At 40.6% G+C, this 27,951-nt stretch overlaps 1 long non-coding RNA gene across 1 annotated transcript; it reads right to left on the bottom strand.

Annotated features, from left to right (window-relative positions):
- Nucleotides 1-19,490: 19,490 nt before the first annotated feature.
- Nucleotides 19,491-27,527, bottom strand: LOC138762752 (uncharacterized). The gene is made up of 3 exons (XR_011357117.1): nt 27,449-27,527; nt 21,273-21,418; nt 19,491-19,630 (listed from the first exon to the last, which is right to left on the bottom strand). It is a non-coding gene; the product is annotated as an uncharacterized lncRNA (long non-coding RNA).
- Between the last annotated feature and the right edge of the window lie 424 nt (nt 27,528-27,951).

Raw genomic sequence — 27,951 nt, 5'->3', positions numbered from 1 at the left:
TATATCTTTCTCCGACAGGAGTAGCTGGAAGATGTTAGGGTCTTCACTAATTTTGTGAGCCCTCTTCAAACAACAATCTTGATAAATCATACTGATGGGGGGGAGGGTGGCGGAAGAGGGTGATCCCAGTTATCCTCTCCGCCGCTTTTTATGGCCCTGTGGATTGACCTCCAATCAGATGTTCCCCAGCAACCATACCCCACTGTGATGAAGTTGGTCAGAAGGTTGACATAATGGTGGCCATGAACCTTGGCCGCTTTAGACTTCTCAGGAAGTGCAAACACTGTTGTGCTTTCCTGACAAGTGAGGAGATACTGTGTGCCCATGAGAGGTCACTAGTTAAGTGAACTCCAAGGAACTTGGTGCACTCCATTCTCCACAATGGAATTGTTCCTGTGTAGTAGAGAGTGGTCATTCCAAGTCCTCCTGAGGTACATGAACATCTCAGTCTTGTCCGCGACGAGATTCAAGTTGTTGCTCTCACACCATATCCCAAGATTTTCCACCTCTTCTCTGTAGTGTGACTCATTGTTGTTGCTGATGAGGCCAACTACTGTTGTGTCATCTGCAAACATGATGACACTGTTGGTGCTGTATCTGACAGTGCAGTTGTGGGTCAAAGCGTGAACAGGAGTGGGCTGGGCACACAGTACTGAGGTGCGACCATCAACATTCTGTTACCAAACCAGATAGACTGTGGTTTTTTTCCATTAGGAAGTCAAGAATCCAGTTTCAGCTTCTCCACCAGCCTCTGGGAATGAGCGTATTAAATGCCGATCTGAAGTCAATGAACAGCAGCCTGGCATATGAGGCATCATACTCCAGGTGGGTCTGGACAGAGTGAAGGGACAAGGCTGTGGAATGGTTTATTCTATAGACAAATTGAAATGGGCCCAGTATCTCTGGAAGATGTGTTTTGATGCATTCCATCACCAGATGCTCAAAGCATTTTATAATGGTGGAGGTCAGTATCACAGGGTAATAGTCATTGAGGCCTGTTATTGTCACCTTCTTGGGTACTGGGATGATGGTTGTCTTGAACCCTGCAGGAATGATGGACTGCTGCAGAGAGGTGTTGAAGATGACTGTAAAAACCTCTGTCAATTGGTCTGCGCCGTCCTTCAGTACCTGACCAGGTATGTTGTCTGGTCTCGCTTTGAATAGAGTTCTCTTCACCTTTGCCATGGCTATGTAGGGGGCCCATTCATTAGGGTGACACAGAGCTTTCTTTGGCGTCATCCTGTTTTCTCAACAAATGGTGCATAGAAGATATTCAGTCTGTCTGGAAGGGAGCCTTGGACATGTGTTCACAGGATTGACTCTGGTCAGTTGGCTTTTGTGCTCGTGAAGAATTTTAAAATCAAAGTATTTGTAATTTCCTTTTATTTTGTATGTGACAGGAGTCATTATGCCTGTGATCAACATGGGGAAACTTCATGCCAAATAATAGAATTGGTTCCTGCAGCCTCATTATTGTTGAATATAGCTAAATTTCAGTGAAGTGCCAATTTAAAATGATTATAATAAACACAAACCAAAAATGATTGGCTGGCCATGTTACATCAGTAAATGTGCAGAGAAACATCAATGAGAGCCGAGCATTGTAAATTTTTTGGAACATACCGGACCAAACCAATCTAGAAAAAAAATCCAGTCACCAAGATTCTAAAACCAGATATCTTTTCATTGATGAATACTTTAAAAAAAAAGAGTCCATGGCTTTCAAGAGACCGTAACCCAAATGTGTGACAATTTCAAGAAGGTAGAGGATTAGACTGAGATATCTATGGTCCAAGGCTTCATAGCTCAGTCAGTTCTTTCCCCATTGATCACAGGACATATGGAGGCAGTGCTTACTAGAGGAAGATGTCAGAGGTTACATCAGAGGACTTAGATATGTCTGAAGATGTTTCCCCATGTCAACCACCCAGCTGCCCTATTCAAATAATGTGGAAGCTTAATTGAAATAGTTTTTGAAAGTCTAAAACTTTCTTCTAATTCAGAATGTGAAAATACTGGATCAGTTCTCTCAGCAGACATCAATGCTAGGCAAAGAGCCATCATTTTTTTTCATGTATCACTAATGTAGATCATTAGTTTGAATAGGACCAGGCAAAGCAAGCTTTCACAAAAGATATGATGGAATACATACTGGGAATACATGTATCTTTTTAAATTGTATACTCTTGTACATTAAAGTTAGTAACTTAGCTTTCAGGTACAGAAAAATGAGTAAGTCAAATAGAATGTTATCCTAATGGTAAGAGAGATGGAATATAGAAGTAGGGAATCCTTGCTTCTGCTGTGTAGTAAGACATCACCTGTAGTAGGTACAGCATGAAGTCCACCCTATTTCAGGTAGTGTATCTAGTACATTGGATGTTTCTTTCTTCTTTCTTTGGCTTGGCTTCGCGAACGAAGATTTATGGAGGGGTATGTCCACGTCTGCTGCAGGCTCGTTGGTGACTGACAAGTCCGATGCGGGACAGGCAGGCATGGTTGGAGCGGTTGCAAGGGAAAATTGGTGGGTTGGGGTTGGGAGTTGGGTTTTTCCTCCTTTGTCTTTTGTCAGTGAGGTGGACTCTGCAGTCTTCTTCAAAGGAAGTTGCTGCCCGCCGAACTGTGAGGCACCAAGATGCACAGTTGGAGGCGATATCAACCCACTGGCGGTGGTCAATGTGGCAAGCACCAAGAGATTTCTTTAAGCAGTCCTTGTACCTCTTCTTCCTGGGATGGAGGAGATGCCTGGGGAGGAAAGAGTGAGTATATTGGTGTTTTACTGACTGCTGTTTAAAATAATAAAAGATGATCTTATTTAAATACTTAGCATTCTGAAAATAAGAATGGTCCCCTTGGGAGATAGTAATGCTAGGAAGAACAGTTTTGGGGGATAAAAAGGAAAAGTTACAACCAAGGTGAAAATGAATTTCTTTGGTTTATGGCAGAGACATTCAAAAATATGCACCCTTTAGAGAACTCTGGACTTCCTTGGCCACCCGGCAGTCTACCCCAACCGCGGACCCTCGGCCATCTCCCCTGACCACTGTCCCTCGGCTGCCCGGACATCTCCCCCGACCACGGTCCCTCAGCCATCTCCCCCGACCACCAGTCCCCCGGCCGCCTGGACGTCTCCCCCGACCGCGGTCCCTCAGCCATCTCCCCCGACCACCAATCCCTCGGCCGCCCGGACGTCTCCCCCAACACCGGTCCCTCAGCCATCTCCCCCGACCACCGGTCCCTCGGCCGCCCGGCAGTCTACCCCGCCGTCTCCCCTGTCCGCTGGTCTCTCGGCTGCCCGGCAGTCTTCCCCGACCGCTGGTCCATCGGCCGCCTCCCCTGACCACCGGTCCCTACTTGGCGGATTTTGGAGGTTTCCGGATTTTAGATGTCGGATAAAGGATCATGTACCTGTATTCACATTATCTGCAAGATTCCTGACAAATGTATAGGTTCTGACATGCTAATGAGCCCAGTGAAGGAAATGCAGACTCTTCCAAAATTATGGCAGGAGGGGTGGATGGGCAGGAAGTTTGTGAGGTGGACTCTCCTTTTGCTGCCTGCACAAAGTTTCGGATTGCTGGCAATACATTATCCTAAGTCTTTAAATCAATATTTTCTTGAATGCTCCTTCTCCATTGAAATCAATCATGTCCAAAGATCCCCAAGAATCCATAGGGATGTTCTATTGCTTGAGGAGTGCTCTGAGCACATTACTGAATTTTTTTTCTCTGCTGACCTATTAAAATCTTGTTCCACTGTAGAGCGTGGATCACAGGAGTGATGGCCGCCATTATTCTCATATGTAATGAAAAATCCCACCTTCAGATAAGGGGGTTGACCATTTCAGAATAAAATGAAGGGAAAAAAAGATCCTCACATAGAAGGTTGTGAATTTTCATAATTTAACCAGAGGACTATGGAAGGTATTTGAAATCAATCATTTTTTAAAATACCGTATAAAGGCAAACAAGTGATGTGGGAATAGAATGTGGAGGTGGAAGCTCAGCTGGCATTGCAGATTTGAGGTGCTGTATGACCTTATCCTGTGGGAATTATTGATGATCCAGGTGAAATACTAGGTTAGAATGAACGGATTTGAACCCATTAACCACAAAGAATGAAAAAAGATTAAAAATGCAAGCAAAAAAACATCTCAGCAAATATAATCAGATATTGTGATTGACATCCTATTTGATACCTTAAACTAGCCTTCTTGTCCCATGCTGACTTGTTGGCCATTTCCTTGTTTCATTTTATCTTGAAACCTGCTTTAAAGGTTATCCACAAGATTTTACTTTCATTCAATAAAACCTACATTTGAACGTAAATATGTTCCATTTCTAGTTCACAAAATATCAAACATCTGCTATGTTTTATTTTTCAGTGCTTGACATTTACCAAAAGCTATCTTGCTGCTTTGGAGAATAAAAAAAATCCTGCACAACAGGGTGGGTGTCATTTGAAGCCAACTGTCAGTTATAAGCTGCTGTCAATATACTCTAATACTTTTTAAAAATGAAAATCCCAGAAATGTCAGCTTTCTTTATTATTAACCAGCAAGTAAGCTTGCTAGATCATAATAAAATATTGGAATGCAATTTCTGGGAATCTGTTAGCAAGAAGCTTATAGAACCATGGAAGAAAATAATTTTACAACATAAATGGCAGCCATTCATCCATCAGTCTATGTCAGCGGGAGCATTCCAAATCTGTCACCAAGCCATCATAATCCAACCATATGTACAAATCATAAAATCTTAATTATTATAAATGTGCCCAAATGATGTTCATAGCCATCTTTATGTATTGCTTAATTATGAATTTATTTATATATTTTTATTAGAATGCATTTGATTCTTTGGGGGACATATCAATGACTTACATTATGAAGAATGCATGAGGAACACATTGTTTCAACATTTCCATTTTGCTCAGTTTTCTTTATTTACAAAAAATTCACTTAAAACACTTTCATTTCGATAAATGGAGGAAATGGTTGTAATTTAATATTATTATCATTGAAAAGCTTTTCGCACACAGGATGTTGCTATTCCAAGCACAATAGTATTGTTTGTCAGTATAACAACGCAAACAAAATTCTACCACACCGAGGTTGTCACAAATGCTAACCTACTGTCTCACATTCTCTGGGAGATCCTTCCACAGCTTCAAGAATGTTTCCAGTTACTCTCTTGTATTCATTATAAATTAATGAACTTCCCTAATTAACTCCACCACTGGATTAAGCTTCACTACTCACTTCGTAATAAGTCTCGATAATATAAAATACATTCTAAGTCACCACCTATCGTGTTCATCTTCAACAGGAACAATCTCTATATTCCAGGTTTAACCTCATAATTATGGCTTCCATTCCCTGGCTTAAGCTGTGCTGAATGATTTCAACAGGATGATACCTTTCGGAGTCTTTCCTTGATCTTTCATGTGATAAAAAGAATTATTTTTGCATATTTCCATCTTGAGAGATATGAAGCAAAACACATCTGTGAGTTATCTCGGTGTCTTACGTGAATTTATCATTAATAATCTTTTATAGACTGTAAATCTATTTGTAAAGCACAAAATTGCATAAACTTTTTTGAAAAAAAAATTGTTCCACTTTCACTTTCAGAAAATAATACATCAGAAGGCCTGCATCTCTTTGATCACCCACATAATATCTTTCATTAAGGCCACAGCAACTATCATTACTTCTTTTCCCAAGAAGCTGGTAGCTTGCCATTATCCCCCTCCTTGTCTGTATATTTCTCATTTGATATCAGCAGCAAAATTTGAGATTGTGTTGCAAACTGCATATACTTGGAACACATCGATCCCAAAACAGATTTGGAATATTCTTTATAGTCTGTAAACTCTGTAATCTAGGACAAGGGCAAAAGGTGCATTGGAATGCCTTCACCTGCAAGTTCCCTTCCAAAATGCATACCATCCTAATTTAGAAACTGACTTGGTCCTGCATTGCCATTGGATCTAAGTCCTGTATCTCCCTATTGCATGGCACATGGTTATTGTCTCAACGAGCTGGAGCAGTTCAAAAGGGGGCAGGTAGTCAGAGTGATGAAGAAGGCCTGCTTTCGTTGGGCAGGACATTGACTGCGGAGCAGTAATGCCACATTACAACAGTGCAAGAGGTTGGTGAGGCTGCACGGAGTATTGTGCGTAGTTTGGGTCACCCAGCTAAAGAAGAGATGTCGTGAGGAGGAAGAATATTACTAGGGCTGGCAGGCTTGAATTATAACAAGAGGCTGTGATTTTTCTCCCTGGAGTGTAGGATGATAAAGAGGTATCTTATGGAGGTTTATAAAATCCTGAGCTGCATAGAGAAGGTATGTGGTGGAACACAGTAATACATGCTTGTACTGGTTGGCCCGCCCCTGATACAGTAACACCTCTCCCTTCAGGATTGCTTATAAAGGCGGTTCCGCCCAATCCCCTCTTTCAGTACTGCCTTGGAATCAGGCCAACAGCATGTAAGTTATGCCTGTAAGTTTACAGTGATTAAAGCCTATGAATCTTGACTCAGGTCTGTCAGATCTAATTGATAGTGCCACAATTTAATTGCTATAATTTTGTGCCATGGACAAGCGGAGAAACTGAACACTGACCCTAAATTCAACCAGTGGCTACCCTGCCTGAATGTCTTTATGAGGTGGCATGACATTCAGGAAGAAGTCAATAAGAGAGACTTGCTGTTTATTTAGGTCGGCCACTGCATTTTCCAGATGATTAGAGACTGTGATACTTACTTAGCCGCTATGGGGCTCCACCAAAAGCAAAACCAGGCCCTGAAAAATGTACACCAGATACCTCCTGGGCAGCTGTCGACAACCACCTGGTGAATGCATTGATAAATCCATTCAAGCCTTGCGGGAGCTGGGGCAAGCTTGTGGCTACACTGACACTACGGCAGGGTCTACCAGGAGGAGTTGATCAGGGAGACTTATGTGGCCAGTCTCAGTTCTAACCATATCAAACAAAGGCTCTTGGAGAAGGGCAATTGAAACATGCAGGACATGGTCAATCTCGTCAAGACAGTGGAGATGGCCTAACAGAGTGCAGAGCCTTATTCCTCTGGTAAAACGACTGCCATGTGGGCAGCACAAATGCTTCCATCTTGGGACGCAGGATCCAAAACAGCAGCCATTATTGCTGAGCATCTGAAGTGCTCTACTGTGGCCAGACAAAGCACACGCAGAAGGACTGTCCTGCCAGGAGTGGACCTGCTTCAGCTGCAGAAGAAAAGAACACTACACAAGGGTATGGAGATCCTGACCTTCCCCTTGCAGTGCCATGTGCAAACAGCAGCCATCGCCATCTTGGAGCATGTAATTTCCAGCTCCATTACCAGTAGAACAGCACAGCAGGAACCCGGGAACAACGGCCTGGGTCAATGTCACTTCCGGCTTCACTTCCGGCAGTGACCACATGTGAACCATGGAGGCAGCCAACTTCAGGACGGACATCTTGAAGTTCACCAACACACACAAAGTATTAGCGAGTCAGGCAATGAAATGACACTAGCATCCATCATTCTGGACCACAGTAGACCACATCAATTAACAAGGTCACCACGGACACTGAGGTAAATGGTCGCATTACAAACAGCTTGTTCGACAATGGGAAGCACTAAAAGTTTTATACATCCAGGCTCTGTACAGTGCTGCTCCCTCACAGTGACTCCGGTTGAATGTTAAACCTCGTTGGCCTCTAAAATTGACTGAAATCTGAGGGAGCTGCACAGTAACACTAACCATGGTGGCTCCAAGTACAAGAATTTGAAATTGCTTGTAATACCACAACTCTGTGCACCAGTCATACTGGGGCTGGACTTTCAGTGGAAACTTAGAAATGTTCTGATAGAATATAATCAGCCCCCATCCCTCCCTCACGATCCATAATAACCAACTTTTAAACCACCCGCCTGTCCCCCACCGAACACAGCCAATCAGCGACCCAAACACCACCTGTGGTCAGTCCACCCTCCAGGTCTTACCCCCCCCCTCCCCGTTTGAAAACCTCACTCCAAACTATAAGCCTATGGCAACCAATAGCAGGCGATGCAGTCTCGGGGACTGAGCCTTTATCAAAACTGTGGTTAAGCGACTCCTGTCAGAGGGCATCAGACAGCCCAGCACCAGCCCTTGGAGAGTGCAAGTAGTTGTGGTAAAGAGGGGAGAGAAGCACAGGATGGTCATAGACTACAGCCAGGCTTTCAACCAGTTCACCCTCTTGGATGCCTACCCCCCCTCCCCCGAATACCCAACATAGTGAATGAGATTGCCCAATACCAGATCTTCTCCACCATCGACCTCATGTTGGTCTATCACCAGCTCCCGATCTTCCCGGAGATCAACCCATACATGGCATTTGAGGTGGACGGCCACCTCTACCATTTCCTCAGGACCCCTTTGGAATCACAAACGGATTTCCAGTCTTCCAGAGGGAGGTAGACCAAATGGCGGATGACCACCAACTGAAATCCATGTTTCCCAACCTGGACAACATGACCATCTGTGGCCATGACCTGCAGGATCACAATGCTAACCTGCAAAAATTCTTCCAGACAGATAAAGCTCTAAATTTCACATATAACCAGAAGAAATGTGTGTTTCGCACTTCATGCCTGGCTATACTAAGGTGCGTAGTGGCAAATGGAGTCATTGGACCCGACTCTGAGCATATGCCCCCCACTGCTGGAACTCCCACTCCCCCATAAACTCAAGGTCCTGAACAGACCCTGGGGTTCTTTTCACAATGGGACCCTAATTATGCAGACAAAGCCTCCCTCAGATAAAAACGACCACCTTTCCCTTGTTGGCAGAAGCCCAAGCGGTTTCATTCACATCAAACATGACATTGCCAAGGCAGTGATGTACGCTGTAGATAAATCCATCCCATTCCAGGTGGAGAGCAATGCGTCTGACTTTGCCCTGGCTGCCATGCTGAACCAGATGGGCAGGCTGGTGGAATTTTTCTCATGTACCCTCCAGGGACCTGACCTCCAGTACTCAGCCACTGAGAAAGGCCCAGGCCATAGTGGAACCTGTGTGTCACTGGAGGCATTATTTGGCCAGCAAACCATTCACCCTGCTGACTGACCAATGTGCAATCGCATTTATGTTTAACAACAAACAGCAGGGAAAAATTAAGAATGACAAGATCCTGAGGCAGAGAAGTGAACTTTCCACCTACAACTAAAAGATCTTGTACTGGCCCAGAAAGCTCAATGAGCCCTGCCCCAGGGTACCTGTGCCAATGCGCAAGCCCTTCACAACAGCCTCTGCCATCCTGGTGGTCACCAGGCTCTATCACTTGTGAGAGCCCACAACCTCCCATACTCAGTTGATGACATCAGGGAACTGACCTGCAACTACCCGGTTTGCACGGAGTGCAAGCTGCCCTTCTAATGGCCAGAGAAAGCTCACCTGATTAAGGCCACCTGCCTCATCAAATGTCTAAGCCTGAACTTCAAGGGCCACCTCCCCTCCATGAAACGGAACATGTATTTTCTCAACATTAGAGGCATTGCACTGTTTGGTCCATCCCTAATACTGTAACTCCTCCCCTTCAGGATTTCTGATAAAGGCAGTTCCGCCTAATCACACCCTCAGTACTGCCTTGGAATTGGCCCAAACAGCCTGTAAGTTTATAGCGAGTAAAGCTTATTAATCTCGACTTCTGGTTTGTCAGGTCTAATTAATAGCGCAACATAATCATAGTCCTTTTTTTCCAGCATGTGAAAATCTAAAACCAGAGGGCATAGATTTAAGATAAGATGGAAAAAATTTAAAGGGTCCTGAGGGGTACCTTCATAGTATGAAATAGCTCCAAGAGGGACTTAAAGGGGCTCACATGAGGCAAATGAGACTTGCTTGGTCGATATGTACAAGTTGGGACTGTGTTGTAGAACTCTATGACTCTATCACCACCTTCTCGAGGCAATCATGGATGGTGTCTAAGAAATGGGCAATGAATGTTGGGTTTACCACCAATGCCCAAGCTGTGAAAATGAATTTTAAAATATCTGCTTTCACAAGTATGTAATTCTTATTAATCGAACTATTTTATATTTATTTATCCACATTTCTTCAGAACACGTGAGAATATTTTAAATGTGCTTGTTATGAAACACCTAATCAATTATCTTCCTGACATTCACATGGCACAACCATCAGCAAATTCCCTTTATCTATCAATTCTTCTGAAAACCTCTAGTAAGTTCATTAAAAATAATTGGCCTCTAGGTAGTCCTTGCAGATTCTCTTTAGTTAATTCACATATTCTTAAATACTCAAATTTTATTGAAAATTATGGAATCCAAGAGGTTGAGCAGAACCAGTTAGATTATTCAGTTCATGGCTACCTGGTTTAATTTTCCCTTCATCTTAAATAACCATCAGTTATCTTTCTCCACAAAAAACAATTTGTCTTTTTAATGAGAATCTAAATCTTGTTGCCAGTGCTTTGATGTAACTGAGTTTATTTAGCAGCACAGGGCATGTGAAATCTATGTCCTTGGTTTTCAGTTTTATCTGGTTCAAAACAGATTTAATTTTCTAAAATTATGTCAAGTCATTCCTTGCCGGAATCTTTCTCTTTGACTGGAGTTACACTGGGTGCAGAATTTTATTCGGTGCAATCATGCAAGATGGGATTGCATTAGAACTGAATTTCTGATGCAGTTTATCATGGAGAATGGAGCTTTATTAACATCATTGAGTTATTGACAACATTTTGAGGTCAAATGTTCAGTTGTCCACTCCGGATGGGTGATTGATGCTGCTTTCCAACGACGGGAATAAAGCTGGGATGGAGAATAATCACAGAAAGTGATTTATTTTTTATTTTATTTTGATAATTGTAAATAATGTTTGGATATAATTCTATATTGTACTCTATACAAAACTATAAATAACATTTTTTTTAAAAGTGGGAGGCGTAACAACCAATCTTGCATTTTCTGGCCCTTCATTAAAAAAAATAGATCAACTTATTTTTTTAGATTTCTTCTTTGGTAGAACTGCAATTCATGCTGGTTGAATTGTAAGCAATGTTGGCTTAAAATTCAAGTCTCTAATTTGCACATTAAAACTGCTTATTGTCCAAAACTGGCTGGAACACAGGTTAAGCTCATTTAAAGGAGAAGCAGAGGAGTGGTTAGGTCAACCAAGCTCATTTTATGCCAATGAACAACAATTAACACTAACTTGGATTAATGTTGCATTATTGCAAGTGGGTGGTTGATAGTTGATCTGGATTCAGTGAGCCAAAGACCTTGTTTCTCTGCTGTATCTCGATAACTTAAAATTGACCCCTTGCTGCCTAACATGGAACTAATGACAAAGTCATCATCAAACGATAGAGGTTGAACAAATACATTCCACTTTTCTTCCTGGTGTTCTTATTACAGAGAGCTCTCCACAATAACAATGGCCCAGACAAGTGGCTCCTGAGTATCATCTCTCAGCGGCTCTTCTCTGCTGTCAAATTAATGAGTGAACCCCACATAGACTACTTTTTATTTCATACTGGGTGATGAAAGTCTTACTGAGTTGAGTACTCTGATCTTATACTATTATAAAATGACACCCTTTGGGAGTAGCTTTCATACCCTAATGGCACAGATACTGGAAGGATATAGATCAATATGTCTATTGTGGACAGCTAATTGCCATGTTGGAGTAAAAACAAAATGAAGTCCTGAGGGAAAAATTGTCTTGGATTATAGATGGAAAGATAAGCAGCTTACTCTATGGTGCTTAAAAAATATGTATCAGTACCATGTCTGAAGTAATAGGAATCAAGAATGATTTTACTTGGAGCAAAAAACAAACTGCTGAAGGAATTCAAGTCAGGCAGTAATCTGTATGAGGCAGCTCTGTGGAACCTCCACAGATGCATCCTAATCTGTGGCAGTTTTTTTTTGTTCCAGTTTACAGCATCTGTGGACTGTTCTGTTGACATGATTTTACCTGGCACTCATTTTTGGACAGGTGTGGGGCTGCAGAAGGGTACCACATTAGCAACTGGAATTTTGGCCGGCACTATCAATATGGGTCAGACTGCTGCCCCACTTAAAGGCAACATTTCCTGTAGCCTGCTGCTGAATGACAGTTTGGTCACAAGTAAAGTTTTATTAGTTAGCAACTTAGTAGCTCAGAGGTAGTGTCAGAAAAGTGTGGGAAAACATGGGAATCATCTGAAACAGTTCAGCAGAAACACAAGAACAGCAGGAGAGGGGAAACAAACCACGTCAATCCATAAAATGGATGTCACCTGAAGATCTAGTGGTTTTCAAACTGCTCCCCTAAACTCACATGCCACCTTAAGCAATCTCTTACCAATCACGGAGCACTTAATGCATAAGCATTGCTTAAGGTGGCTTGTGAGTTTTGGGGGCAGCTTGAAAACCACTGCTCTAAATCCTTGTGCGCCAACACTACCTGTCAGTGAGAAACTGCATGGAAAATCTCAGGAAAATCCACGTAAACATATCCCTTGGATCATTCTTATCAGTTCTACAAAGTTCACCCACAAAGAATGCCAGAGAATTTCAGAGATTTCTCTTTCATAGAGATTTTGATGAATCATTCATTATTTTGTAAGTTTATTGACATTGCATCCTTTATTATAGATGCCAGCATTGTTACAACTACTAATGTCAAGCTAACATCTCAATAATTCCACTCTCCCTCAATTGTGTTGTGACATTTGCTATCCAAATCTACAGAAATGTTCAGAATCTCCAGAATTTTAGAAGATGAGAATCAGAGTTCACATTAAATCCCTGCACTCAGCATCTTTCAGCTGCTCCCTTCAGGGAAGAAATATAAGAGGATCAGTGCCAGCACCACCGGGCTGAGGAACAGCTTCATCCCATGGTCAGTGAGAATGTTGAACGTCCAAAGGAACCACTTACACTCACCATCTGAGGCTCTCATATGTACAAAATAACATTCATTTATTTAGTTTTATAGATACAATACTTATCCTGCATTTGTATTATTTGTTTGTATGTATGTTTTGTCTGGTTATGTGTCTGCATGTTTTACATGGAGAACACTGTACAAGTACAATCTGATGACAATAAACTTGACTTGAACCATCTCCTTCATATGTCAAGAATGTGGGACATCAAATTTGACGTTTATTTGTTTTTCGACTCATTAACTTCACTAACAATTTTTTTTTTCCATTTACCTGTTCCTCTTCCTCATTTACAATGGACAGTTCGTTTTCCAGTATTTCTGAAAAAAATTTTCTGTAGTGAAGGCAATTGAAATATTCTTGTTTAATTCTTCTGCCACTTCCTCTTTCCCACTATAAATTCTCCCATCTCTGGTTTTAAGGAACCTAGATTTGCCTTCACTAGATTTCTTCTTTTGGCATATATAAAATAAAACTCTCAGCCTGTTTCAAGTTTTCTCTCTAGATTACACTCATATTTTATTTGTCTTTTAGTTAGTTATTTCTTGGTTATCCAGTGATGAATTCTAAAACTCTTCAATTTCTCAGACACAATGAGATTGTTTTATTACCAATATTAGAAGCCTGCAGCTGACGTGGACTTTTTACCCCCTCCATAAATCTTCGTCCGCGAAGCCAAGCCAAAGAAAAAAAAAAGAAGTCTTAAGTTCTCCTGTATCTATTCCTGATCTCCATGTTGAGATCTGTTTGTGCCTTAAAAGAATGTATATTGGTTGCAAACCATGTATATTTCTGTAAATACTATTGTTTACCTGTTCGCTGTCAGATTCTTTAATGTAGTTTTCAACTACCACATCCTTTATATCTTCACTATTTCCCTTGTTTAGAAAACCATAGTTTCAGATCAAACTACAGTACATCAATTTTGAACTAAAAGTAAAATTATTTTCTATTATGTTCAGTGTATTGTTGGGGCTATTTACAATAAGATTATTAACCCTTTTTGTTATTCTTCTTTAGGTATGCCAAAATTTCTGAGCTGTCCAAACACTATCACTGAAGAAGATGCTTTCTCACACTTAATATGATGCTTTTGGCTGCCAGCTCACATGTTGACATTTGATAGAGATTTGGAATGCTTGTGATAAGTGGAAATGGACTATAACCAGACCTTGTAGTAAGTGAATCAAAATTTAAAAAATCAAACATAAAAATAAAAAAGATGCTGGAAAAGCTTCCCAGCTCAGGTGGTATTGGAAAATTGAAGTTTATATGATTGCATCCAAATAATTAAGGTTGCACACAAGTTCAGATCCAGCAGAGACAAGATCTTAAATGGGTAATCTGCAGAAAATATTGATGAGGATCCAGACAAGATGCTTGGTTATTGACAGGTCTGCCTGCAAATAACACCAGGGTGGAGATCCTCCTAAAATGCCAAGGAGCATGGAGTCTGAAGCCTGGCAATTTCATCATGAAAGCTACCTCCATGTCTAAGGTACCATATGCTAGCTGTGGTCACTGCTTCCATTGCTGAAGCCAGTTAGTGGATGAGAGCTACAGGGAAATTTCAGACGTGCCAAGCACGCCTGGAGAGATTATGGATTTTAGGAGCTCTGAGTATATTCTCTATCAGATTATTTGGTTGCTAATACATTGGTAGGTGTATTAAGACAACAACTTTGTGATGTACAATCTATTGTCCTTTCTCAGGCTGATAGCATTCAGGACCCCAACAAAAGCCTTAGCTCAAGCAGTGTTGTCATTCAAAGTGAGACAATGCAGTTCGAAGCAGGACCTTCATGAGCAAATGCAGGCTCCTGAACTGGTAAGCACAGATTTGCCGCAATGACTGCAGTTACTGGGAATGCTGCATTTAAATAATAGGTCAGGTGAGAAGACAAGGAGATAGGGAATAAGGGCTTTTAAGCAAGATATTTTTGAAAAGGTGGCCAGGGATGGGGAGAACTTTAGCAAGGTAGACTGGTCTGGAATATGAGATCACAGGGAATGCAGAGTGAAATGGCCATTTGGATGCAAAATTAGCTTGGTGCTAGGAGTCGGAGGGTGAGGGGGGAGGGGATGGTTTTTCAGATTGGAGGCCTGTGACCTGTGGTGTGCTGCAGGGATTGATGCTGGTTTTACTGCTGTTCATCATCTGTATTAATGATTTGTTTGAGAAAAAAATTTGGTGGCATAATGAGCAGTCTCAAAAGTTATCTAAAATTACAATGGGGATTGAGACCAACTGGGAAAGTGGGCCAAGGAATAGCTGATAGAATATAACTTTTACAAGTCATATACCAGGGAGGACTAGCAGAGTGTCATGGCCTTATGCCTATGTAGGCTTTGCCTATGGCTGGTTGCCACTGGTGAAGCAATGGAGGCAACACTCAAGTATGCAAATGCGCATGTGTGGGCTGACAATGGGAGCAAGGGCAGTGTTGCAGTCACCTGTGGGGAAGGAGCAAATCAGGCCGAATGAGGGTGTGGTAGAGAAGGGCAGGCAGGAAATTTTGAGCATATGGTTGAAAACAGAATAAATGATGCAAGCTTGTTTGATGGGCTGATTAGCGTGAATCCTCTTTATTTGTGTGGTGAGGGTTTAGCAGTTCATACAAGAGTAAGTGACAGGGCACTGGAGCAGGAACAGAAAGATGTAGGGCTAAAAGTGGATGGTTCTCTGAAAATGGCAACATTTAGGACAGTGAAGAAAGCATTTGCTATACTTGCCTTCATTAGTGAGGGCAAAGATGAGAAAAAGAGCCAGGATGTCATGTTACAACTGTACAAGACATTGGTGAGACTGCACTTGGAGTATTGTGTGCAGTTCTGGTTACCTAGCTACAAGAAGGGCATCATTAAGCTGGAAAGTGTGCAGAAAAGGTTCACTGAGACTGGAGGCTTGAGTTATAAGGAGAGATTGGATAGGCTGGGATGTTTTCCCTTGCAGTGTAAGAGGCTAAGGGGTAAATTATAGAGCTATGTCAGATTATAAGTGGCATTGATAAGGTGAAGGTTAAAAGTTTTTTTTCCACAGTGGATATAATTTAAGGTAAGAGAGCAAAGATTTATAGGGAACCTGAGTGGCAGGTTTTTCAAATAAAGGGAGATGAGTATGTGGAACAAGTCGCCAGAGGAACTGAGGAGTGCAGGTACATTTACAACATTTAAAAGACATTTAGACCAGTACATTGATGGGAATGATTTTTAGGGATATGGGCTAAGTTTGGGAAAATGGGACTAACTCAGTTAGGCAACAGTGTTGTCACAGATGGGTTCAGCTGAATGGCCTGATTCTAGAACAATAGGACACTTTCAAAATAAAGATGAGTTTATTTAGAATAGAAATAAGGAGAAATTTCATTACTCAACATGGGTGAAATGTTGGAATTCCCTACTCTGAAGACTTATAGAGGCTCAGTCCCAATGTTCAATCAAAATAGTGATCAATACATTTTTAGACAATTGAGGAAATGAGTGATGGGGAGAAGCAGGAAAATGTAGACTAGAAGAACAGCCATGATCTTTTTAAAAAAATTAATTACTTTTAATATTTACATTTTATTTGCAACACAGCAGAAGCCAATTCCAGCCATTCAAATCAGTTCTCCCCATTTAACCTACAACCCCATATGTTTTGGAGGGAGGGAGAAAACTGGAGCACCCAGGGATAACTCATACAGGTCAAAGGGGAAATGTACAGTCTCCTTACAGACAGTGCTGGATTCGAACTCGCATCACTGGCGCTACACAAAACTATGCTGGCCCATTTTTTTTCTGGATTGGCAGAGCAGTTCAAGTGCTGAGTACTGCTCCTATTTCTTGAGTTCTGATATTGAATGTACAAGGATATCATTTATCATATTGGTATGCTTGATTCTTGTTTCTCCATTTGTACTCAGCTAAACATCAATATGAATAACAGTGGTGACAACATGGGGACTGTGCCAGTAGAGAGTTTGAGCTCCTCTTTATTATTCATTTATGGTGTACAGGCATTGCCTGCAGACCTGCAAGAAATGGGCTCTCATTATCCTTGAAGGTGTAATAAGAAATAGCTGTATGGTTAGGTGAAGGTGCCAGAATTGCAAACCCAACAATTGCAGAACAAATACAATAAATTTCCAAGATAGGATAGAATGCAACTTGGAGGCCAGTTTGCAGGTGTAGCAGGATCCAAATGATTGCTGACCTAATCCATTTAAAATATTGTAATTATTGCTTTTCCTTCTGCTGTTTTGTCTGTTTCTTTTCCATACACTTTGAAGATGCCACACTGCAGTTTTTCACATTACAGTGGTAATGATGACCTGTAAAGGTTTGGGCTTTTCATCAAAAGGGCTGTTTTGTCCAAGATGAATTCAAGCTTCTGTAATGTGTCTGGAGCTGCACTGAATAAGCTAAGTCGAGGACACTGTTTTATAATGTTGACATGCTTTGTAGATACTGGAAACACTTTCCAAAATTAAATCCTTCATTGCAAAATGTACTGTAGATCCACTCATTGCTGTTATAGGCAAAAGAGTCTTGTTTATGTGTTTCAACCTGAAATAAGTCAAAGTTTATTGTCATCTGATTGAACAAGTACAACGTGATTCTCTGGTCCTCGTTGCAAAACATACAGACACACACCAGACATAACACACAAATAATACATATACAGTACAAGTATTTTATCCATTAAAAATATATATATTATTTTATACAAATGAGAAGTTCGGATGGTTAGTATGAGCAGTTCCTTTGGTCATTCAGCATTCTCACTGCCTGGAAGAAGAAGCTATTCCTCAGCCTGGTGGTGCTGGCTCTGATATTCCTGTATCTCTTCCCCGATGGGACCAGCTGAAAGATGCTGTGTGCAGGGTGGAAGAGGTCCTCAATGATTTTGTTCGTCCTTTTCAGGCAATGATCCTGATGGATCACATTGATAGGTGGGAGATGAGTCCAATGATCCTCTCTTCCACTTTTATGGTGCTGAGGATTAATCTCCAATCCATTATTCTGCAGCAACCATACCACAGACTGTGAAGCAGCCAACCAGAATGCTCTCGATAAAGATCCTGAAGAAGGTTGACATAATGGTGGCTGGTAGTCTTGCCCGCCTCTGAATTCACAGGAAATGTAGTCGCTGTTGCACCTTTCTGATGAGTAAAGTGATGTCACACAGCTGCCTAAGGATTTTCTGTGAATACCCATGCTTTGCATTCCGGATTGCACTGGAGAGTTCAGCCCTGGCTGATCTTAGTGCTATCCTACACCCTGTCCTGAAGGCAGCGTCATGAGGTCTGAGAAGGGCATGGACCTCAACATCCAACCATGGTTTCTGGTTAGCCCTGGTTGTGAAGCATTTGATGTCAGTGATATCCTTAATGCACTTGCTAATGGAGCTAGTCACTGAGCTTGTGTACTCCTCTATGTAGATGGCCACCTCCCTGAAACACCTCTAGACCATGGTTTCAAAGCAGTCTTACAACGCTGCTGTGCACCCTACCCTCCAGCCATGTCCTGATCTCCCTGCGAACTGACTTAATTTGCTTTTCCAGCAGTCAGCATGCTGGGGTTAGCAGGACAGATATGTGATCTGAGTAACCAAGATGGAGGGGGGGGGGGGGTGAGGTGTCCGCACCTGGGACATTAATGTACAACCGATCCAGGTGGAAAAGTTTGCGTCCTATAAAACCATGGTAATGAAGTTGCCAGCAGCAATCAAGGTATCATCAGGGTGGGAATTCTGGGTTTCATAGAATGCATCATAAAGCTCGTTCATGGGTTTGAAGGTGGAATGGAGACTATAGCAATCAGTGTGGCTGAGAATTCCCTGGGAGAATAGAAAGGTTTGCATTTCACCAGGAGGTTCTCTATCTCTGCTGAGCAGAAAGTCTCACAACAGAGACATTGGTGCTCTAGTTCTCATTGATGCAAATGCACAGTCCCCCTCCTTGAGTGTTGCCAGAAGCAGCAGTGTTTCTATGTGCCCTGAAGGAAATAAGGCCATCCAGCTGGAATGCTAAGTCTGGAATGCATCTTAGAGCCACATTTCTGCACTCATCAGAGCGCAGCAACCCTTCAGTTCCTTCTGGTTCAGATGCAGTCTCAGATACTGTAATTCATTTTCTTCTCCAGCAATCTTACATTTGAGAGTGGGATCATTGGGAGTGCGTGTCTGAAGGAGTTAACTCTTTGTCTATCCTGATACCAACCCATTTTCCATGCTTCTGCCTTCTTCAGCAGTGCTTCCAATGGCCTCCCTTGCCTCTCCTGTGATCTGCTCTGCAGTGTTTGGCAGTCTGAGTTCCCAGCTCCAGTAAATTTAAACCACACAGAATTTTTGATTGGTTCTGCTAATTTCACCCAGTTTGTGCTTTGTATTTTAATGAAAGTTTCCCGATCATAGACACAACGTAGCAGGTTGGGGATTTCACCGTTGTGAGGAGCCAAAATGGCCATTGCAACCTCGTGCACCACCATCTTGTCACAAGAATGATTCCTGTCCCCCTGGCTCTCCCCTGCTCCCCACCCCGCTACCAACTTGCCTTCTTGGCTTCACCATCTAAGCCATCCAACTTGTCTTTTCGCTCCAGATTCCAGTGTTTGAAGTTGCACACATCTCTAATTCAGATTCTGGCCCACATCAGTATCTGATATACTGGACAACAAATTTATTCAAAAGGTTTTCTTTCTGAAAAAGAACATGATAGACAACTTCAAGCTGAACACAAAAATAATTTCAGATTTTGGCATCTCGTAGGAAGTTGGAGAAACATGAAATTAACTTTTATTGAATTTAGCATGTTTTATCGCATAATGATGCTGACACATTGCATTAGTTCAACTGACCTAAAAATGTTTGCCGCTGATTTTAATTTGCACTCAGCATCTGATGCCTCTTGTGTCAGTGTCCAACAATAGTTGACCAGCAATGATGGATTCCAGGTGCCTTGATATTGCTTTTCCACTGGCTGCAAGATCAGCAGGGATGAAGTCCAAGTGCAAATGCAGAAAAAGAATTTTCAGTGACATATTGCACTTTATGGCTTTGCATGCTTGAATAGACTTAAAATGTGACAGGAAATCACAAAAAATAGGTTATATCTAAAAATTTGTACATGATAGAAAAATGTTAAGATGACTTTTGAGATCAGCAGCCCAAAATCCATAAAATACACCAAAAGTGTTTTGGAAGCAAAATCTTTGTTGTCCTGTGTTATTGATGATTCATCAGATGTTAATGTTGAGGCATTTCCATTATTCACTTTGATTTCAGATTTCTGCAACTGCTGTGTTTTATTCATCACAGTTCCAGTAAATTTTTTAATAAATGAATGGTGCCAAAATGCACCATTCATTTATTAACAGCCAAAATTGCTCTGAATTGTATTACCTGGATAATATTAGAGTGGTCCCTATTATAGACATCCCATCTGTTCCCTTCCTCTCTCTACAACTTAAAACACACTTGTTTTCTCACTGATCTAGTTCTGATGAGGGCTATTAACCTAAAGTACTAACATTGAACCCACTCCACAGAATGAAGCCTGACCTGCTGAGTATGTCTCGCATGTTCTATTTTTATTGCAAGGATAGTGAAGTTTTTAGTAACTGGATACTAACTTCTGGTTTTGATTCTTGGGTTCTGATAAAACTTATTGTCAGCAAAATGTCAAAACCCTTCAGACATTTATTCTATTCTGCAAAAAAAAAGCAATAAAAGACTTTTGAGAAAAGTATGATAGATCATCATTAGATTTTCTACTTTATCTTGATGCCCTATCATATTTCAATCAATAGTTGTTTCAATTTAGATTCATATATAGGTTGCCGATCTTCCTCTTCATAATCACACCCAAATATCATTTTTACCTTTTGCTGAAAGATCTTTGGCATGGTCAAGAAGACATTAAATAACACGTGTCACCCAACAATTATTTTTAAAATCACAGTGGCTAGGCTATCTTTGCATTACCCTTTACCAGCTCAGTTTTATTTCCTGATACTGATCTGTTCAAAGGAATAACTGTATAAATATTAATCATGTTCTGAAAGAATCGGTGATGCTCCAGCAGATTGAAAATCTATCATCATTTTATCTATTGTCAGCATGCATCTGGTGCTAGAAAAAGTTGTCTGAAAAATGATTCTTCACCCATAACCTTTCACCTCTCTCCTTTCCAAGCCTTTCTATCTGCGCTCAGGCAACTTTCCATTTTGGTCTCGGTTCTTTTGAATGTTTTTCCAAAGGCATAAATGTACCATTTTTCCCAAAAACTCTGCAATGATATCAGAACTAATTGCACTATTTTCTATGTTAATACTTCACCTACCTCTCCATATCTTCAATCCTGTGCAATCCCTTGTTTTACTTTGTGATCCCTTAATGCAATCTGCAGTCTCACATCATCTTACCAGCAGCCATCGACTTATTTCAGATTCTGTCCTACTCTTTTCACTCTTCACAATTTACTGCATCCTAAGGATTACAAATAGATCACACATATTGAAAGGAAATGCAGTGAATAAATAGACAAGAGATGAGACCATACTAAGCCAACGTCCATTCAATCTAATCTCCTGCATCCAGTTCTATAGCTTGGGCAAATGAACTTAACCCAGAGTTAAATCCAATCCTCACCAATATAATGTTTAACAATTTCAAGCACAAAGCCTCCTTTCCAATACTGAAAAAACAAGTCTCACACATGGTCACTGATTTTAACTCTGCTGTACCTAAATTCTTAGGTACTGCAATGTGTAAGCTCTTGAGTTTCAATCCAATGTAACTAGTGAACTGGTTACAGAGATCACTTACATTTTGTTTGCTTGTACAGACACCAGATGGCACTGTTCTGTACATCAAAATATATTAACATTTAACCTTTGCAGCTATTTTAGGTTTGAATATATCTTCATCCCAAATTTATAGAGCTACATAGAAATGAGATGTGGAAGAATAAATCCATGAATTGTCAACAATTCTCATTAAAGGAATTTGGAACCCTCTGCCAAGTTTTCTTATCATAGGAAAACAAATTACATCAGGCCAAAGCACATAATTTTATTTATTTTTTTGGAGGCACACTTCACCTTCCTCCTTTTTTGCCAAAATATTATATTTATTAATATGAAGCATGTTGGAGGATGGAATATTTTGAATTTAGATGTCTATAAAAGCAACAGGTAAGACCATTAGATGCAGGAGCAGAATTAGGCCATTTGGCCCATCAAGTTTGCTTTGCCATTGGAATCATGGCTGATTTTTTTTTATTCTCCTGCCTTCTACCCATAATCTTTGACACCCTTACTAATCAAGGACCTAGCAACCTCTGCTTGAAATACATCCTGTGAATTGTCCTCCACAGCTGATCATGGCAACAAATCTCACAGATTTACTACCATCTGGTTGAAGAAATTTCTCCTCATCTCCATTCTAAATGGACATCCTTCAATTCTGAGGCTGTGCCCTCTGGTTCTAGACTCCCCAACTACTGGAAATATCTTCTCATATCCACTCTATCCCAGTCTTTAAATATTCAGTAGGTTTCCCTGATCTTTCTAAATGCCAGTAAATACAGGGCCATCAAATGTTCCTCATACATTAATTGTCTCAAACCCAGGATCATTCTCGTAAACATCCTCTGGATCTTCTCCAATGTTACATTTCCTTCCTTAGATATGAGACCCAAAACTGCTCAAAATACTCTAAATGTGGTCACCCTAATGGTGTATAAGCCTTAGTGTAACATCCTTGCTTTTATATTTTAGTCTTCTCAAAATGAATGCTAATATTGCATTACCCCTCCTTACTACCAACTTAACCTGCAAGTTGATCTTTAGGGTATCTGCACTTGGACTCCCGAGATCCTTTGGACCTCTGCCTTCTGAATTCTCTCCCCATTTAAAAAAATAATATTTTCCTTTATTCCTTCTACCAAAAGGCATGACCATTCACTTCCCTGCGCTGTATCCCATATGACACTTCTATGCCCATTCTCCCAACCTATCGAAGTCCCTCTGTGTCCCTAACATTACCTGCCCCTCCAACTTGCTTTGTATCATCTGGAAAATTGGCCACAAAACCATCAATTCCATCATCTAAATCATTAACAAATAACATGAAAAATAGCATATCCAACACTGACACCCGTGGAACACCATTGGTTACTGGCAACCAGCCAGAAAAGGCACCCTAATCACACTCTTTGCCTTCTTGCCAATCTTCTATCCATGCCAGTACTTTTCATATAATACGATGGACTTCTATCTTGTTTAATAGCCTCATGTTCGGCACCTTGTCAAAGGTGAAATCCTTGGAAACAGCAAATTTATCTGTCCTGCTTTTACTTCCTCAAAAAAAATTCCAAAAGATTTGTCATGAAAGATCTCGCCTGAAGGAAACCATGCTAGCTTTATCATGTGCTACTCTTTGTGGTAAACCGCTATAATGTATAATTATCTGGTCAAGCATGCCTATTGGCCGGTTATACCTGTGCTCCCCTCCCCCACAGGCCCCTGTATAAAGGTGACTGTTCCACTGCCCCCTAGAACTTAGTGCAGGACAACTGAACAGTAGGGATATGCTATGTTCTCAAGTGAATTAAAGCCAATTGGTTTTTCCACAATAGTCTCCTGAGTGATTGATGGTGCATCACCCTTAAACCTTATCTTTAATAATGAACTCTACAACTTTACCAAGTACTGAAGTAAAGTTTAGTGGTATATCATTTACTATCTTTTACCTTTTTAGAGACCAAGTGACATTTGTGACTTTCCATTCCTCTAAAACTATTCCTGACTCCAGTAATTCTTGAGAAATCACTACTATGCCTGCACAATCTCTTCACCAACCTCTTTCAGAACCCTGGGGTACAGTGTGTCTGGTTCAGGTGAATTATCTACCTTCAGACCCTTCAGCTTCTTTTTGTAATGGTGACCACATTCACTTCTGTTCCCTGAATCTCTCAAATTTCTGGCATGTTGCTGATATCTTCCATAGTGAAGACTGACACAAAATATCTTTTCAGTGCATCCACTATTTCTTTTTCCCTATTATCACTTCACCAGCATCATGTTTCAGTGGTCCAATGTCCACACTTGCCTCTCCTGTACTCTTTAAATATCTGAAAAAATGTTTAGTATCGCCTTTTATATCAATGGCTGGCTTACCTTCAAATATAATCTTTTCTCCCTCATTGATTTTTCTGTTGTCTAAAGACTCCCCAATCCTCTAATTTCCCACTTATTTTGGGCAATATTGTACGCTCTCTCTTTTGCTTTTATTCTGTCTTTGAGTTCCCTTGTCAGCCAAGATTTGCCCCAACCTCACTTTAGAAAGCTTCTTCCTTGGAATGAAATTATCCTGTATTTTCTGAATTACTTTTAGAAACGCCAACCATTGCTTGCTTCCCCATCATTCTAATTGACTTTGGCCAGCTCCTCTCTCATGCCTCTTTAGTTACCTTTGATACATTTGATTTTAGTCTTTCATTCACAATCTACAGTGTAGTGTGATTCACTGCCTCCAAAGGACTCCTTTGCCTTAAGATCTCAAATCAAATCTGGTTCATTGCCCAATACCAAATCCAGAATTGCCTTTTATCTCATGTGCTCAACCACAAGCCATTTCATAGCATTCTACAAAGTCGTTCTCTTGGGATCCAACACCAACCTAAATTTCCCAGTTGACCTGCAGATTAAAGATCACCTTTTAAAAAAGCCTTCTTTTGAAATTTATACCCGACATTCTGGCTGCTATTTTTTGAGGCCCGTATATAACTCATGTTAAAGATGTTTATCCTTGCAGTTTCTCAACTCTACCGCACAAAGATTCGACATCTTCTGAATTGATGTCCATTCTTGCCAAAAGTTTAATTTCACTTTTTGCCAGCAGAGCCACCCCACCCCTCCTGCCCTCCTGCTCGTCATTTCAATTGGATGTGTGTCCTTGGATGTTCAGCTCCCAGCCGTGATTCTCCTTCAGCCATGACTCTGTTATGCCCTCAAAATCATACTTGCCAATTTCTAAATGCATTTTAAGCTCATCTACCTTGTTTTGCACATTGTATACATTAAATATAACACCTTCAGTCCTGTATTCACCATCCTCCTTGTGGTGCTCTGTTAGACAGAATCAGACACACACAAGGTAAAGACTGTACAACAGGCTTTAATCCACAAAGACTTCCACAGAGCCAGGCTGGCTGTGGCTGCAGCAACTCTGAGTGAGGCCTTGGGAGGCCAGTGCAGGCTTATATCCCGGAGGGTGATTGACACCCGACCGGGTGGGGTTTGATCCATTCAGGCCAACTGATTGACAGTTGGCCAGGTGTTGTCCTGTCCCCTTACACTCCTGCAGGTACAGAGGTTGCCCCCTGCAGTAGGCAAGAGGTGTACCACCACACTCCTAACAGTTTTCTCTATACTGACTCAAATTAATTTCTTATCCCTCTCTAAACTTGCCGTCATATTTTTAAAAAACTCTGGAGACTTAAGTAACCACTCCTGTGCTTTCCTTTCCTTTTGGTTTATCAATACCTTGAATACACCCCCTTGTACTCAGTTTAAAACCCTGTCCACAGTATATGTAGTATGATTCACCAGGACTGGTCCCAGCATGGTTCACGTGGAATTTGTCTCATTGAAATAGCTCCCTCCTTCCTCAATCAGTTGCCAAAGTCCCATGAATTCAAACCCACTTATTCCACACCAGTCTTTAAACCATTTATTTAATTCCTTTATCTTATCCACCCAGTGCCACATATGTGTCTCTAGTAGCAATTCAAAGATTATAACATTTTGGTTTTAGTTAGTGGCCACATAAATACCTGTAATACAACTTATTGTAGCTACATCGTTGGTACTAATACGGACACTGCCAAATCATATTTTTTCAAATAAAATTGGAGAGTCATACAGCACAGAATAGACATTTTAACCCCACTTGCGTATGCAAACTATTTGACATTCTGGGAGCATCCCATTTGCCTGTTCTGTGCTGTATGACTCTGAATTTCACTCTCTCCAGCCGATTATTATGATTTTCTAGTGTGTCGTGTTAAATTAGAAGCAAAACCATTTTGGTTCATGGGCTAGATAGATATTTGAATGATTAAAGATCAAGGACACATAATACATGACCTTTCCATGAACCATAAGACTGACCATTAGGCAGAGGATCAGAAAGAGGCTATTCAGCCCATCATGTCTGCCCTGCAATTCAATCATGAACTAATCCATTCTCCCCCTCAGCCATACTCCCCAGCCTTCTCCCCATATCCTTTGATGCCTTGGCTACTAATTAAGTACCTTTCAAACTCTGCCTTAAATATGCCCAATAACTTGGTATCCACAATTCGTATGGCAACAAATTCCAGAAATTGACCATCCTCTGGTGAAAGAAATCTGTCCAGATGTCTGTTCCCCTGGAGTAGATCACCTATAACCTCAGAAACAGGGATGATGTATTTTCAAGAAAATGGAATTCATACCTAAGGTACATCAGGGTAAATCTTTAATGATTCCCCCTCCTGTCTCTTCCCCCTGGTCCTCGCAGCGCTGAGGACTCTAGATAAGTCAGGTTATTTGTTGATGGGAGTGGGGTTTATCCTAGGTGAAGCCAATCTTTTCTTTTTCTTATTCTTTCTTTTTTCTTACTTTTTCTTCTTTCTTCTTGTTCCTTGGGGGAGGGGGGAGAGGATCCCTCTTATTTTGTTCTTCTTTCCCTCTATTATCTTTTACTCCCTTTAGTTCAATATGGACAATTAATTTGCATTTTTGTAGTATTATTGTAATTTTTCTTTATAATAATTGAATCTAATGTTGGCTTCTTTTTTCTCACTTACTTTAATATTGATAGTGGATGGATTTTGTTAATATTTTGTTAATATTATTGATATTGATGTTAATTTTTTTTATTATTCTTCATTTTGACTGCATGTTGATTGAAAATTCTCAAAATAAAAGATTAACAAAAAGCATGTAGACAACAATCAATAATAGTATGCGTAGTATTAATGATATATGACAAATTAGATAACTCATAAAACACATATAATACAACCATAAATCAAAATTACATCAAGTAAAAAAAGATTTTTTCATGTATAGTGAGATACGAAACCTAACCCAAGGTGCAGATGATTCTCAACCCAAAATCATTTTTAAATTGATTGAACATACGGTGTATAATTATATCACTCTGAAGATCAATCAAGCTCTCTTGAATTTTTGCATCAACATCGGTGGGTTATTCCTCAAATAGATCTAATATTAAATTTAGAATATTAAGTTTTAACAGGTCATTAAATCTTTCCTGCAGATCTCTGTGAATATGTTTTAGCTGCTTCACATCAATAATAATGTCACCATCCTCCAGTTCCTCTATGATTGTGTTCAGATTTAGAACTTGTAAAAATTCCCAACGTCTGATATTGTTCCAATAGACCCAGTTTTTTAAGGAAAGAAGTCATGGTTTCCTTACTATCAGTGACACTATTTTACTTACCCTGTGAGGTCTTGTTTATTAAACTGAGTTTGTCAAATATATCTGCCACATAAAATGTGTCTGCCTTTGCATCAAGTTTTTCTCCAATACTCATTATGAGAAACAAAGGAAACAATCGTGTCCCAGAATGCAACAAAATGACAAAGACAATTTCCTTTGGACATCCACCTCAGATTAGTAGGCAGCTGAAGCATCTGGAATTGTTTGTCATTTTCTTCTCATATCTGCTGGAATAGCCAGTCTTGAAGAGAATGTTATTTTGTAACGTTTATGGTCTTTATGATGATGGAAAGTGAAGCATTTAAACATCCTTCTAAGATTTTAGCTTTTGGGTGTTCCCAAAGAATGATGCAATGAAAAGTAAAGACAGAAGGTGCTATATTTTTCAAGTGTGAGATGAACCCTATTTATTGTCCAGATATTGAAGTGACATCACCTATTGCAAAGCAACTATCTTCTCTAATTCCTAACTTTATCTAATTCCTAACTTCTTTGAAAATAGT

The sequence above is a fragment of the Narcine bancroftii genome, chromosome 5 (genome assembly GCF_036971445.1).
Source record: "Narcine bancroftii isolate sNarBan1 chromosome 5, sNarBan1.hap1, whole genome shotgun sequence".
NCBI lineage: Eukaryota > Metazoa > Chordata > Chondrichthyes > Torpediniformes > Narcinidae > Narcine > Narcine bancroftii.
The sequence above is the reverse complement of the archived record's forward strand: the minus strand, read 5'-3'. Positions and strand labels throughout refer to the sequence as shown.